Here is a 16,064-nt window from a genome sequence, read left to right as displayed (position 1 = left end):
GGGAGAGGGAGAGGGCGAGGGCGGGAGGCGGGGTAAGGGTGGGGGTGCTGTAGATCCTAGTCAGTTCACAGGTCAGCACCGCGCAGCCTGGCCAGACTAACCGCTTGTCTGACATTCGGCTCATCTGCGAAATGGGGATAAACACCTCTTTCGACGCACTCTCACCTTGAGGGACGTTGGGAGGACAGCATTAAATGGTACTTTCTTAAGGAACTCAGGTTTGCGGGTCAGGGCAGTTCTGAGACTGCTGGATAACCCACCATGAATTCCTAGTTACTTCTGTAGAGCACAGGCTCCGAGGAAGAGCGACGTGCCCAAGGGCACACGGAACCTTGGTACCCCTCCCCCACCCCACCCCACCCCACCCCCACCCCCACCCCTACCCCCGGCGCAACGTGGTCTGTCTAATCCCGGGAAGGTTGCCTGGTGCAAACAGGAGGAACTCAATAATGGCTAGGTTAACTGCTGAAAGAGCAGGGCCACTGGGAGGAATCCCGCCTCCCTTCCTCCCCTGCTGGAGTATGATAAGGTGCCCATGGCCCCAAGGAGAAGGTGGCAGCTTTGATTAGAAGGGTTTTTATGGCTCGTGTTTTGAAAGGAAGGGCACTTACTCCTCCTTCACTCTATTTTTTTTTTTTTTCTTCCTGGCAGTTACCCCCTTCCAGAGTGATTTTGCTAATTCTTTGGCTTCCCCCAACTCTGCTCCATTCTCCAAAGAATTTTGCCGGTTTTATCCTTACCACCTTCTTGAATGATGCTTAGGGTCTATGGGAGTTCAACAGATGAATGAGTAACTGAATTAATGAATAAATGAAACGCTGGCTTTTGGAGATAGCTAAGATTGTGGGACAGAGAAGGCAATGGCACCCCACTCCAGTACTCTTGCCTGGAAAATCCATGGACAGAGGAGCCTGGTAGGCTGCAGTCCATGGGATCACTAAGAGTCAGACACGACTGGGCGACTTCACTTTCACTTTTCACTTTCATGCATTGGAGAAGGAAATGGCAACCCACTCCAATGTTCTTGCCTGGAGAATCCCAGGGACGGGGAAGCCTGGTGGGCTGCTGTCTCTGGGGTCGCACAGAGTTGGACACGACTGAAGCGACTTAGCAGCAGCAGCAGCAAGATTGTGGGAGGTAACTCGCTTTTGGAGATAATTTGTCAGATAGGAGCTCTGAGGTCACCTCCTACTGGAGGCCCTCCCTGACCTCCCCAAGGCAAGACTAGGAGTTTTGATTGGTGCAGTCTTAGTATACTTCATTGGTGATTCACTTCTGTCTGTGCCATCAGTTGACTTCTGCCTCTCCCAGTAGACTGGAAGACCCTCCAAATCTGGGAAGAATATGTTGTCTCATTATTTTAGTCCTGAGACCTACATAGTGATAGCTCAGTCAGTAAAGAATCTGCCTGCAATGCAGGAGACCCAGCTTCGATTCCTGGGTCAGGAAGATTCCCCTGGAGAAGGAAATGGCAACCCACTCCAGTACTCTTGCCTAGAGAATCCCATGGACAGAGGAGCCTGGCAGGCTACGGTCCATGGTGTTGCAAGAGTCAGACACCACTTAGTAACTAAACCACCACCAAATCTGGGAAGAATATATTGCTTCTCATCATTTTAGTCCTGAGACCTACATAGTGATAGTGCCCAGCACAAAACAGGGAGAGGTATTCAGGGAAATCATTGTGGAAGGAAAGAAGGCTGGCCAGCCAGAAGAGGTGGTCAGGTAGCAGGATTATGTGAAATTGCCTGGGAAGGAATATCAAATAAACCTTGGGCCAACCCTGGTTCTGAGGGACTTGGACTAATCTCTGCTCATCTCTGAATCTCTTTCATCTGCATAATGGAGTCATTTACCCAACCAGTCCCACCCCTGTTATAGGGGCAGAAGGAACTGCCCCTATAACAACAATAATACAAAAACAATTAAAATGAACAAATATAAAGTGATAACATCCATTATGGTAATGTAATAGTGACTGACAGGTGCCACAGAGGCAAACACCTTACGTGTACTTAATCCTCCGGAAATGGCAACCCACCGCAGTATTCTTGCTTGGAAAATCCCATGGATGGAGGAGTCTGGCAGGCTACAGTCCATGGGGTCACAAAGAGTCAGACACAACTGGGCGACTTCACTTTCACTTTAGTGAAATCCTCACATCAGCCTTGTGAGCCAAACACTCTGATATTTGGAAGCCGCATCATTGGCTGTGCATAGGGCTGCAATTGTCCTATTCTCGCGGTGAACTGAGCTTTTTATTATTATGACACGCCCCTCTTTATGCTTCTTGCCTTAGAGTGGACTCGGATATAAAAATCACACACCTGTTCTCCATTGGTGCATGTTTTAAATGCTCCATTCTCTCCCACCTTTTACCTCCACCTTTATGTAGCCTTGTGTTATTCATGTGCCCCTTGTAAGCAGCAAAGAACTGGGTTTTGCTTTTTGATTTGGTCTGCCCATCTTTGCCTTTTAACTAGGGCATTTGGTCTGTTTACGCTTAATGTAATTATAGACATATTTAGACTTAAATCTGCCTTTTTATGTGTTTTTTTGCCACCTAATTTTTCTCTCTCTTGTCTTCTTTAGGATAGGATGTGAATGTTTTGGTAAGACTCTTTATTATCCTCATTTTAACAGAGAGAGAAACTGAGGCACGGATTAATGAAGGATAAGATGGGCCAGGTCTTTTTTACCCATTGAACTTCTCTTCCAGCCAGGCAGCCGGATATTGCACAAACAATAATGTAGATAAATATCTAATTGCAGCTTCGGTGAGCGCCGTGCAGGAAATAAAACTGAAAAAAGTAGCAGAGAAAGGTTTCCTGTCCCCAGCCTTAGGTTTCCCCCAACCAATGTCACCATCGCTGAGCTGACTGAGCATTCCCGCCCCTTCCCACCCTCTCTCTCAAATACACAAAAGAGGAAAATATTTTCTTGTCTCTACTCCACTGTGCACAGAACATTTGGAGCCAGGCAAGTCCCTTTTGGCCTCAATGTGCAGCTCCCACCCCTTCCAGGACCCTTGTAAATGTTTCCTGGCCTCCAACAAAGCCCAAGAGACCTACTGAAAAGTTTCTGCAGTCTGGGCCTCTTCTGCTACAGCCTGCAGACACAGTCATGGTTCTACTTTTCCCAGCAGCCATCACCCAGACTCTTCTCAGCACTGGCTGCTGTCTGACTCATGGAGTTCCAATATTCGTAAAAGATCCAATCTACACTAGATGCTTTCACACCATCCTGTCTTTGTTCCTGTGATCCCTTCAGCCCTGGATGATTGTCAGCACCCAGAAAACTCCTAATCCTACCTCAAAACTCCATCCAAGGAACTTCCCAGGTGGTCCAGTGGCTAAGACTCCACATTCTGAACGCAGAGGGCCTGGGTTCAACCCCTGGTTGGGGAACTAAATCCCACATGCTACAACTAAGAGTTTGCACACCGCAACTAAGATTCTACATGCTGCAACTAAGATTTTGCATGCTGCACTGAAGATTGAAGATTCCATGCACTGCAGCTAAGACTTGGCAGAGTTGCTCTGGCCACCAGGCTCTCTATGGGATATAGCAGTGAGCACACACTTGGAGGCAGGGCTCACCATCTTGGACCACCAGTGTCCCCCAGATGGGCCCCTGCATCTGGAGAACCTGCATACTGACCACCCCAACCCCAGCCCCCAAGATCTATCCCATAAAGATGCTTGGAAATGGCTTTTTGAGACCCCAGCTAGGAAATCAGGGGAAGATTCCTGAAGAGTCTGCCTCCTTTTTGTTCTTATTCTGAACAAAACGTGCACATTAAAGCTGCTATTTCTTTCTTTCTTTTTTTTTTTTAATATTTATTTGGCTACGCTGGGTCTTAGTTGCAGCATGCAGAATCTAGTTCTCTGACCAGGAATCTAACCCAGACCCCCTGCATTGGGAGCACAGAGTCTTAGCCACAGGACCACAGGGAAGTCCCAAAGCTGCCATTTCTTAAAGAAACAAACATTCAGATGTACCTGCTTCCTGGCCTTGAAAGTCTTCACATCCAATTCTTCAGGCTCCTCCAGCTCTGAGTCTCTCCTCCCTTTAGCCCAGCACTGTTTCCTTCAGGGCTGGGAGTGTCTGTGTTGGACTCAGCTTCATTACCCAAGGCTAGGCAGGGACTGAGTATTTTCTGGATCCTCAGAATACAGGCCAAAGCCTGAAAGGGTGGCTAGAGTTTACTGAATAATTTTTTAAATTGTTGGTTAAACTATAAGAATGCATAAGAATCCTCACCAGCATTAACTTTTCAATGAATGAAGGCAGGAGAGCATGGGAGTAATAATACAGTTTACCCACAGATAACCCTCAGTTTATCAAGGGCTTACAATGGGCCAAGTGTTACAAGGAATTAATCCTGAAGGAATCACGAGGTTAAGCCCCTCAAGGACAGTCAGCTAGGATGTGACAGCTGGAATTTTAACTCAGATATGTCCAGTTCTAGGGCTCTCAAAGAGTCTTCCCTGTGCCCAAGGGCATGTGTGTATCTCTCAAGCTCTTAGCAACCATAAGAGACAGACGCCGTGTCACCCAGACTCACAGTTAACAAATTGAGACCCAGAAAAATTAGACATGTAATACAGAGCATACACATGATAAGACCTCAATAACTGATGATACTTGCTAACACTTAATCTAGGGCTTCCCTGGTGGCTCAGAGTAAAGAATCCACCTGCCAATGCAGGAGACATGGGTTTGATCCCCAGGTTGGGAAGATCCCCTGGAGAAGGAAATGGCAACTCACTCTAGTATCCTTGCCTGGGAAGTTCCATGGACAGAGGGGCTTGGTGGGCTACAATCCATGGGGGTCGCAAAAGAGTCAGACACCACTTACTAAACAACAACGCTTATCTAGCAATTTCTATTTGCTCTACTTTGTTTATGTGTTTAACTTGGGTTATCTAACTTAAGAATGCATCCTGCTGCTGCTGCTGCTGCTAAGTCGCTTCAGTCGTGTCCGACTCTGTGCAACCCCATAGATGGCAGCCCACCAGGCTCTGCCGTCTCTGGGATTCTCCAGGCAAGAACACTGGAGTGGGTTGCCATTTCCTTCTCCAATGCATGAAAGTGAAAAGTGAAAGTGAAGTCACTCAGTCGTGCCCGACTCTTAGTGACCCCATGGACTGCAGCCTACCAGGCTCCTTCGTCCATGGGATTTTCCAGGCAAGAGTACTGGAGTGGGTTGCCATTGCCTTCTCTTCAGATCAGATCAGATCAGATCAGTCGCTCAGTTGTGTCCGACTCTTTGCGACCTCATGAATCACAGCACTCCAGGCCTCCCTGTCCATCACCAACTCCCAGAGTTCACTCAGACTCACGTCCATTGAGTCAGTGATGCCATCCAGCCATCTCATCCTCTGTCGTCCCCTTCTCCTCCTGCCCCCAATCCCTCCCAGCATCAGAGTCTTTTCCAATGAGTCAACTCTTCCCATGAGGTGGCCAAAGTACTGGAGTTTCAGCTTTAGCATCATTCCTTCCAAAGAAATCCCAGGGCTGATCTTCAGAATGGACTGGTTGGATCTCCTTGCAGTCCAAAGGACTCTCAAGAGTCTTCTCCAACACCACAGTTCAAAAGCATCAATTCTTCAGCACTCAGCCTTCTTCACAGTCCAACTCTCACATCCATACATGACAACAGGAAAAACCATAGCCTTGACTAGACGAAACTTTGTTGGCAAAGTAATGTCTCTGCTTTTGAAAATGCTATCTAGGTTGGTCACAACTTTCCTTCCAAGGAGTAAGCGTCTTTTAATTTCATGGCTGCAGTCACTATCTGCAGTGATTTTGGAGCCCAGAAAAATAAAGTCTGACACTGTTTCCACTGTTTCCCCATCTATTTCCCATGAAGTGATGGGACTGGATGCCATGATCTTCGTTTGCTGAATGTTGAGCTTTAAGCCAAGTTTTTCACTCTCCTCTTTCACTTTCATCAAGAGGCTTTTTAGTTCCTCTTCACTTTCTGCCATAAGGGTGGTGTCATCTGCATATCTGAGGTTATTGATATTTCTCCCGGCAATCTTGATTCCAGCTTGTGTTTCTTCCAGTCCAGCGTTTCTCATGATGTACTCTGCATATAAGGTAAATAAACAGGGTGACAATATACAGCCTTGACAAACTCCTTTTCCTATTTGGAACCAGTCTGTTGTTCCATGTCCAGATCTAACTGTTGCTTCCTGACACTCATACAAATTTCTCAAGAGGGAGATCAGGTGGTCTGGTATTCCCATCTCTTTCAGAATTTTCCACAGTTTATTGTGATCCACACAGCCTTCTCTTATCTCAGTATAAATCATGGTTTTTGGTATAGACACAAGGGGACAGATAATAGAACTAAAAATAGATGTGTGTATGCGTGGGCTTTTAGAAATACATGTATTTCCTAACTCTGACTGATGAGCGAGTTTCTAAGCAATAATACCTGGGTAGCAGTGAGCACACCCAGCGCCTAGATCTTGGTGTCTAAATACCATTCTCCAAGAAAAGGAACCAGGCTCCTTGGAGAAAAGACTGATAGCAGGGATATTCCAAAGTAAGCACAGAAAATCTTGCAGTGCCAAAAGTAAGGAATTACTCACAGAAACACTGAAACATATTAAAAGGACACAGGAGCTAACTTAAAGGGGAAGCAAAATAAATAATATAGAAATTAATTATAAGCCACAGAATAAATACTCATGATGTCGTGATATAAATACTTGAATAAATACATAATTGAGAAGAATGGGCAGCACTTGTTTACAATAGAATTACATTAAAAGGCACCTTTATGCCTTTTAAAACAACCATAGTAATAATTATTGCTGCCAGGAACGATGGATGAGTGCCAAAACTATAAGGCAAAAAATATGTTAAAAACTAAACAACAACAAAAAACAGAATTAAAAAGCCAAGGGTGTTCATATGGTTCATATCCTATCCCCCCATAGGATACTTATTAATTGCAAAAAATAGTTACTTGACAGTTGAGAAACAAGAAGATGCTGCCTTAAGTAAGTAATTGAAGTCAACATCACCAACAATGAGACATAGCAACATCCCAGTGCCTCCTGATACAGGATGCATTGAGAAGGATGCTATGTCACTTTTGTGGGGTTCTTGCCCAAATGGCTCAACTTCAGTCTAATCGTGAGAAAATATTAAAGAAGTCCATAATCATAAGTATTCCAACAAAACCAGTGGCTCTTTAGTTCTTCTTTTTCTGCCATAAGGGTGGTGTCATCTACATATCTGAAGTTATTGATGTTTCTCCTGGCACTCTTGATTCCATCTTGTGCTTCATCCAGCCCAGCATTTCGCATATGTACTCTGCATATAAGTTAAATAAGCAGGGTGACAATATACAGCCTTGACGTGCTCCTTTTCCTATTTGGAGCCAGTCTGTTCCATGTCTGGCTCTAACTATTGCTTCTTGACCTGAATACGGGTTTCTCAGGAGGCAGATAAGGTGGTCTGGTATTCCCATCTCTAAGAGTTTTCCACAGTTTATTGTGATCCACACAGTCAAAAGCTTTAGTGTAGTTGATGAAGCAGAAGTAGATGCTTTTCTGGAATTCTCTTGCTTTTTCTATGATCCAGCGGATGTAGGCAATTTGATCTTTGGTTCCTCTACCTTTTCTAAAACCAGCTTGAACATCTGGAAGTTCTCAGGTCACGTACTATTGAAGCCTGGCTTGGAGAATTTTGAGCATTACTTTGCTACCATGTGAGATAAATGCAATTGTGCGGTAGTTTGAGCATTCTTTGGCATTGCCTTTCTTTGGGATTAGAATGAAAACTGACCTTTTCCAGTCCTATGGCCACTGCTGACTTTTCCAAATTTGCTGGCATATTGAATGCAGCACTTTCATAGCATCATCTTTTAGGATTTGAAATAGCTCAGCTGGAATTCCATCACCCCCACGAGCTTTGTTCGCAGTGATGCTTCCTAAGGCCCACTTGACTTAGCACTTCAGGATGTCTGGCTCTAAGTGAGTGATCACACCATCGTGGTTATCTGGGTCATTAAGATCTTTTTTTTGTATAGTTCTGTGTATTCTTGCCTCCTCCTCTTAATATCTTCTGCTTCTGTTAGGTCCATACCATTTCTGTCCTTTATTGTGCCCACCTTTGCATGAAATGTTCCCTTGGTATCTCTAATTTTCTTGACGTGATCTCTAGTTTTTCCCATTCTATTGTTTTCCTCTATTTCTTTGCATTGATCACTGAGGAAGGCTTTCTTATCTCTCCTTGCTATTCTTTGGAACTCTGCATTTAGCTGGGTATATCTTTCCTTTTCTCCTTTGCCTTTTGCTTCTCTTCTTTTCTCAGCTATTTGTAAGGCCTCCTCAGACAACCATTTTGCCTTTTTGCATTTCTTCTTCTTGGGGATGGTTTTGATCACCACCTCCTGTACAATGTCACAAACCTCCATCCATCGTTCTTCAGGCACAGGACTTAGAGACTACAAAATGGCCTGGGTTTCCTAAGAAGGAAGCTAAGATAATTCTTTGATAGAAAAGATTACATTATTCCTACAAATTTCCCCTCTTTTGTGATACATTTTTACTCTTTCAAATTCAGTTAGCATGAGATGGTTCTCATGTTCTGATATGTCTAATAGTAAGAGATTGTTCTGATGGGGCTTCTGTAGACTGTTTAGTAAGGGTAGTTTCTATTGATCTTACCAGAAGACCTCTGATACAAGGGATTATACAATATCCTATTAGGGCCATTCCTTCAAATACAATGATTAGGGAGGTCAGGACAGAGATCATTATTATAACTTTCCATTTGACCCCCCAACCATTGTTCCATCAGACTGGAGAAAGGATCATTTTCCCTGAGTTTTTCACCAACTTATTAGCCAAGGTGGTCAGACCTTGCAGGGCTCTTGTTATTGTGCCATCAGGAGTGGTGGTGTTGGGTATGAAAGTATAACACTGACTTCCTATCATAACACATGCTCCCCCTTTTTCTGCCAGGATCATGTCTAAGGCAGTTGGTTCTCCCAGGTGGTCATCTTACGGGTTGAGTCTAATTGTTCTGCTATTCCCTTGACAGTGTCTCTAGTACAGTTGACAAAACTCTGCTGGTTATAATAAATGTAGTTTATCCAACCCACATTTTTACTGATGGTGGACCACTAGAATAATATTGATTCAAATTCCGATATCTGGTTTCTAGCCTTGAATTCATTAGGGGCACCTCTGGGAACTCTAATTGAGTCAATGTAAACATGTGTATCAGATGACCCACCACGGCTGGTGACATCTCTCTTGCTTCCATGTCTGGTTTGTACAGGGGTTGAGTCAGGGGGTAGAAATGTTAGAGTGAAAGGGACAGCCAGTTGAACTAAAGTGCAAGTCCCACGCCAGTCAGCTGAAGAATCCCGAGCAATGGTTCTCCTCAGTACCACCAGATATCCATCTGGGCCAACGACGATGTGGGTGGATTGCTGCTCTCAAAGGACTGGCTTTCTCTGCACCCAGATACATTGCCCGGGAATGCTAATTGCTCCCCCCACAGAGAGAGGCACGAGGTGTAATTAGCGTCATGGAATGGGGGTCTGACAGTCTTTGGGGGCCATTGGAACCTTTCACTCGGGAACAACAGTGACAAGGTCCTGCAGGATTTATTGCCCCAAGCTGTATTGTCCTGAAAGAGGGATATCATGCATCCCACACCCATAGGGTCTGAAGTCCATTCAAGTGGGAATGGTACCACCTGGGCTTCCGGCTTACCTGCCACGAAAGCGTAACAACTGCTCTTGTTTAAGGCTTGGACAGAATATTTAATCCATTCCAACTAGGCATTTGTTTTCCCATATCCAGTCTCGATCTCTATGGTTTGGTGTAAATCCTTCACCTCTACCATGGTGACCTTAGTAGGGTCATTGGGAACTGGGGGTTGAATTGGTTCAGAAGTTTTGCGTCTGTGGCACTAATTAGGAGGTAATTTTTAACAAGTTTAATAGTTATTCTTCCCAGTGGATCTCTCCCAGATATGTCTGCCCCTAGTCCATACCAGGGCTTCCCTGGTGGCTCAGACAGTAAAGAATCTGCCTGCAATCCCTGGGTTGGGAATATCCCCTGGAGGAGGGCATAGCAACCCACTACAGTATTCTTTCCTGGAGAATCCCCATGAACAGAGGAGCCTGGCGGGCTATAGTCCATGGGGTTGCAAAGAGTCAGACAAGACTGAGCAACTAAGCACAGCACAGTCCATACCAATGCTCAAGAGATGGACTGGTTTTCCCTGGTTTTATCATTAATAGGAGTGGGTTATGTTGTAGATTCCCACAATCATCTCCGGGTACCCCCCCTTGTCAGGGATAATCTATCTTTTAGTTCCGCTAGGGTGAGAGCTGCTTTAAGTGGCTCAGCCATATAACCCCCATACTGGGTAATCCACCATACTTTGGCTCAACTAGAGCAGGGGAGTTGGTGTGGATCATTTCCTGACATGACCCATACTGGTTCAGGACAAAGGTACTTATGTTCTATAGATAGCTGTGTAGGTTATCACAAGGTAAGACCTGGCAAGCATCAGATTTCACAGTTAGGGGATCCCTGCTTGTGGTCATATTAATAATTAAGTTGACCAGGTAAGGGCTGCCCCCAACAATCTGCATCTTGGTATACAGAATGACCAAGATGGGTATTAAAGTCTTTTCAAAGTCAGCTGTGTAGGATTGGGATGTTGGACCATGGACCGTTGTTCCTCTTGATTAGGGGATTCAGTCCCTTTGACTTGCATGTAATGAGTCCAACCTTTCTCTGCAGTGCAAACAGCTGTTTCAGTTGTGAGCAGCATCTGGTAAAGTCCTTCCCAGGGTGATTCAAGTTTGTCTTCCATCCAGGTCTTTATCAGGATATGATCACCAGGCCAAAGAAGATGCACCAGAAATCCAAGGGGTGGATCCTGACACAAGAGGCCCTGCAACCTAAGAAAAGACAGAGGAGAGGAGAGGCCAAGTATATAGTTTCTCAGAAATTGGTCTTTATTTCCATGGTTGACAGGTCAGCAGTTTGACCCAAATATGGTAACCCATACAGCATCTCATACGGGGATCATCGAATATCCTTATAAGGGGCAATTCTGATTCTGAGAAGAGCAACTGGGAGGCACTTGGTCCAGGGAAGTTCGGTTTCTAACATTAATTTAGTTATTTGTTTCTTTAGTGTCTGGATTATCCTTTCTACCTTTCCTTAGGAAGTTATTCCCATTTTATCCCCAGACTTTTTGTACTCCTTAACAGGAGTAGAAATAAAATAACTTCCATTATTTGAATCTATGTTCTCAATTAATCCAAAGCAGGGAATTATGACCTCTCATAGTATCTTAGTTACGTTGCTAACCATGGCAGTTGACAACGGGATGGCTTCAACCTCATTAGTTAAATGGTGTACTATTACTAAGAGGCACCTGAGGCGACCAGCTCGAGGCATCCTCCGTATGGTCGACTTGGATACTCTGAAATGGCCTCAGACTCAGGTTTTTCCCCACTGAGGGCTGTTTTTTTAACACTAGTTTACTTACCTTTCTGCAAGTAATACAACTTTCATTCAGCTGTTTAGCTATGGTATATATACCTTTGTTATCCATAAACTCTTAAGGCAGATTCACACAGGGCGTGTGGGTCCCAATGACTTCTTCTATGTAACTTGAGTTAACAGTTCTCTCATAATCCGTTTTGAGAGCATCTCTTTTCCGTCAGGTAGAAGCCATTTCCCTTCAGAGGTTTTAGAGGCTCCCAGCTTGGCCAATTGTTCTTCTTCCTGGGGTTTGAAAAACGGGGCGATGGAAGGAGGAGGATGGACGGGGATAGGATGGAAATTCGGGGCCTCTGACCTGAGGGCCGTCTCCTTAGCAACTCCATCTGCCAGTCTGATTTTCTGTGTCTCCATAGAATGGCCCCGCTGGTGTCCAGGTATATGTACTACTGCTATTCCCTTGAGTAACATTAAGCTTTCCAGCACCTGGGTGATTAACTCTTTATGAATTAGGTCCCATCCCTTGCTATTAATAAGGCCACATTCAGTGCACATCTTTCTGAAGATATGTACCACTGCAAAGTCACATTGAGAGCTGTGTAGATGGTTTCCGCTTTTCTTTTAGGAATTTTAAGGCTTGGATAAGGGCAAATAATTCACATATCTGGGCAGACCAAGTGTCAGGTAATCTTTCTGATTCAATAACTGTGGATTGCTCCCCATCTGTAATAGAGTACCCACTGTGTCTTTTCCCTGCCAGCACTGGGAGGAGCCATCTACAGAGAGCTGAAACCCTGTGGAAAAAGGAGTTTCCTTGAGGTCAGGTCGAACTTTAGTCTGGTCATCTATGAGATCTACCCAGTGATGTTCCACAGGACCCATGTTTCAACTCTGGTCAAGAATTCGGCTGGGTTTCGACAGCTGTCAGTAGTGAGGATTAGATCATCTCTTTCTAATAGGATAGCTTCATACTTCAGTATCCTGGAATCAGGTAGCCACCTTCCTACCTTCCGATGGAGAATTTCCCTGCCCTGATGTGGTGTGCTGACAATCACTGCCCCACCAAATGTCCATTTTCTACTTTGCTCAGTTAATATCACCGTTGCTGCTACTGATCGAATACATTTAGGCCAACCCCCAGTTGCTGAGTCTAGTAACTTAGATAAATACACCGCCGGTTGCCTCTCACCTCCGTGTTCCTGGGTCAAGACTCCTAGGCAGTCCCCGTATCTACATTAACATATAGACAGAAAGGTTTTCTAATGAGGGGAGTACCGGCACAGGGGCAGCGATCAAGGTTTGTTTGAGGGTATCTATTAACAAGAGCTGTACCAAAAAGATCTTCACGGCCCAGGTAATCAGATGGTGTGATCACTCACCTAGAGCCAGACATCCTGGAATGTGAAGTCAAGTGGGCCTTAGAAAGCATCTGTACAAACAAAGCTAGTGGAGGTGATGAAATTCCAGTTGAGCTATTTCAAATCCTGAAAAATGATGCTATGAAAGTGCTGCACTCAATATGCCAGCAAATTTGGAAAAGTCAGCAGTGGCCACAGAACTGGAAAAGGTCAGTTTTCATTCCAATCCCAAAGAAAGGCAATGCCAAATAATGCTCAAACTACTGCACAATTGCACTCATCTCACACGCTAGTAAAGTAATGCTCAAAATTCTCCAAGCCAGGCTTCAGCAATGTGTGGACCGTGAACTTCCTGATGTTCAAGCTGGTTTTAGAAAAGGCAGAGGAACCAGAGATCAAATTGCCAACATCCGCTGGATCATGGAAAAAGCAAGAGAATTCCAGAAAAACATCTATTTCTGCTTTATTGACTATGCCAAAGCCTTTGACTGTGTGGATCACAATAAACTGTGGAAAATTCTGAAAGAGATGGGAATACCAGACCACCTGACCTGCTTCTTGAGAAATCTGTATGCAGGTCAGGAAGTAACAGTTAGAACTGGACATGGAACAACAGACTACTTCCAAATAGGAAAAGGAGTACATCAATGCTGTATATTGTCACCCTGCTTATTTACCTTATATGCAGAGTACATCATGAGAAACGCTGGACTGAAAGAAACACAAGCTGGAATCAAGATTGCCGGGAGAAATATCAATAACCTCAGATATGCAGATGACACCACCCTTATGGCAGAAAGTGAAGAGGAACTAAAAAGCCTCTTGATGAAAGTGAAAGAGGAGAGTGAAAAACTTGGCTTAAAGCTCAACATTCAGCAAACGAAGATCATGGCATCCGGTCCCATCACTTCATGGGAAATAGATGAGGAAACAGTGGAAACAGTGTCAGACTTTATTTTTCTGGGCTCCAAAATCACTGCAGATAGTGACTGCAGCCATGAAATTAAAAGACGCTTACTCCTTGGAAGAAAAGTTATGACCAACCTAGATAGCATTTTCAAAAGCAGAGACATTACTTTGCCAACAAAGGTTCGTCTAGTCAAGGCTATGGTTTTTCCTGTTGTCATGTATGGATGTGAGAGTTGGACTGTGAAGAAGGCTGAGTGCCGAAGAATTGATGCTTTGAACTGTGGTGTTGGAGAAGACTCTTGAGAGTCCCTTGGACTGCAAGGAGATCCAACCAGTCCATTCTGAAGATCAGCCCTGGGATTTCTTTGGAAGGAATGATGCTAAAGCTGAAACTCCTGTACTTTGGCCACCTCATGGGAAGAGTTGACTCATTGGAAAAGACTCTGATGCTTGGAGGGATTGGGGGCAGGAGGAGAAGGGGACGACAGAGGATGAGATGGCTGGATGGCATCACTGACTCGATGGACGTGAGTCTGAGTGAACTCCAGGAGTTGGTGATGGACAGGGAGGCCTGGCATGCTGCGATTCATGAGGTCACAAATAGTCGGACACGACTGAGTGACTGAACTGAACTGATTAACTGTATTTCCTCAGGCCTCCAGAGGAGAGGGTCAGCTTCTTCCTCCAAGAAATTGAGATATAGGTCTTTGGTTTTGAGTGTATAGCAATCTATCCATAACCTACAGTACCCAGTTAATCCTAAGAACTTCCTGAGTTCCCTTTTTATGCTTCAAAGGGGCATATGGGTATTCCCTGAGATTCGTTTCGGGCTGTCTCCGTTTCCCTTCAGTGATCAAATGTCCCAAATACTTGACTTCTTTTTCAACAAACTGTAATCTGGTGTTGGAGACCCTCAGGCCCTGCTGTCCTAGAAAATTAAGTAAGTCTGTGTTAGTACTGGTGACCCCTTCCTTGTTTTCCCATCACCTACATATTGAAGGAGTCTTAAGGGAAGGGGGTACCTCAGGTTTTTCTAGTACCTGTTCGAGGACTTGCCCAAATAACTTGGGTGACTCGGTAAATCCTTAGCGAAGGTCTCTCCAGTGGTCTTGTTGCTCCCTTCCAGTTTGAGGATCTTCCCATTCAAAGGCAAATAGGTCTCTACCGTTCTCAGCTAAAGGTCAAGTCCAAAAGGCATCTTTCGGGTCTACAACACTAAACCACTGATGATTATGAGATACTTTGCTGAGGAGCGTACAAGGGTTGGGAACCACAGGGTGTCCACTTCAGAGTAGTTCTCGGTTTACTACCCTCAAATCCTGCAATAATCCATAGGATCCATCAGGTTTTCTTACTGGTAGTATTGGAGTATTGAATGGGGACATGCAGGGTCCAAGGAGCCCATCACAGAGCAGGCCTTCTATAACAGGTTCTCATCTGAATCTCCCTTCCAGGGGTGTAGGATATTGTCTTCTGTTTCCCTTTTATCCTTAAGCTCAGTGTGAATCGGGGGAATATTTAGTCCCCTGTGGTTTTCTTCCCTGGTCCAGACGTCAGGGAGAATCTTCTTTTCCTCCTGAGCAGATAGAAAGTTAAGTGAGACTCGAATTTTCTTGTGAGTGATTGTTAACATGATTCACTTATGGCAGAAAGTGAAGGAGAACTAAAAAGCCTCTTGATCAAAGTGAAAGAGGAGAGTGAAAAAGTTGGCTTAAAACTCAGCATTCAGAAAACTAAGATCATGGCAACTGGTCCCATCACTTCATGGCAAATAGTTGGGAAACGGTGGCAGACTTTATTTTGGGGGGGCTTCAAAATCACTGCAGATGGTGACTGCAGCCATGGAATTAAAAGACACTTAATCCTTGGAAGAAAAGCTATGACCAACCTATGACCAACCAACAGCATATTCAAAAGCAGAGACATTACTTTGTCAACGAAGGTCTGTCTAGTCAAAGCTATGGTTTTTCCAGTAGTCATGTATGGATGTGAGAGTTGGACTTTAAAGAAAGCTGAGCACCAAAGCATTGATGCTTTTGAACTGTGGTGTTGGAGAAGACGGTCGCAAGTCCCTTGGACTGCAAGGAGATCAAACCAGTCAATCCTAAAGGAAGTCAGTCCTAAATATTCATTGGAAGGACTGATGCTGAAGCTGAAACTCCAATACTTTGGCCACCTGATGTGCAGAACTGACTCCTTGGAAAAGACCCTGATGCTGGGAAAGAATGAAGGCGGGAGAGGGACGACAGAGGACAAGATGGTTGGATGGCATCTCCGACTCAATGGACATGAGTTTGAG

The 16,064-nt window shown here is 44.8% G+C and overlaps 1 protein-coding gene across 1 annotated transcript in view; it reads left to right on the top strand.

Moving 5' to 3' along the window:
• KXD1 (KxDL motif containing 1) overlaps positions 1 to 16,064 on the top strand; it is a 265,201-nt gene that overhangs the window by 238,228 nt on the left and 10,909 nt on the right. The gene's annotated exons all lie outside the window — the stretch shown is intronic.

The sequence above is a fragment of the Bubalus kerabau genome, chromosome 1 (assembly GCF_029407905.1).
Source record: "Bubalus kerabau isolate K-KA32 ecotype Philippines breed swamp buffalo chromosome 1, PCC_UOA_SB_1v2, whole genome shotgun sequence".
Classification (NCBI taxonomy): Eukaryota; Metazoa; Chordata; class Mammalia; order Artiodactyla; family Bovidae; genus Bubalus; species Bubalus kerabau.
Note: the sequence above shows the minus strand (reverse complement) of the source record. Positions and strands in the feature narration are given on the sequence as shown.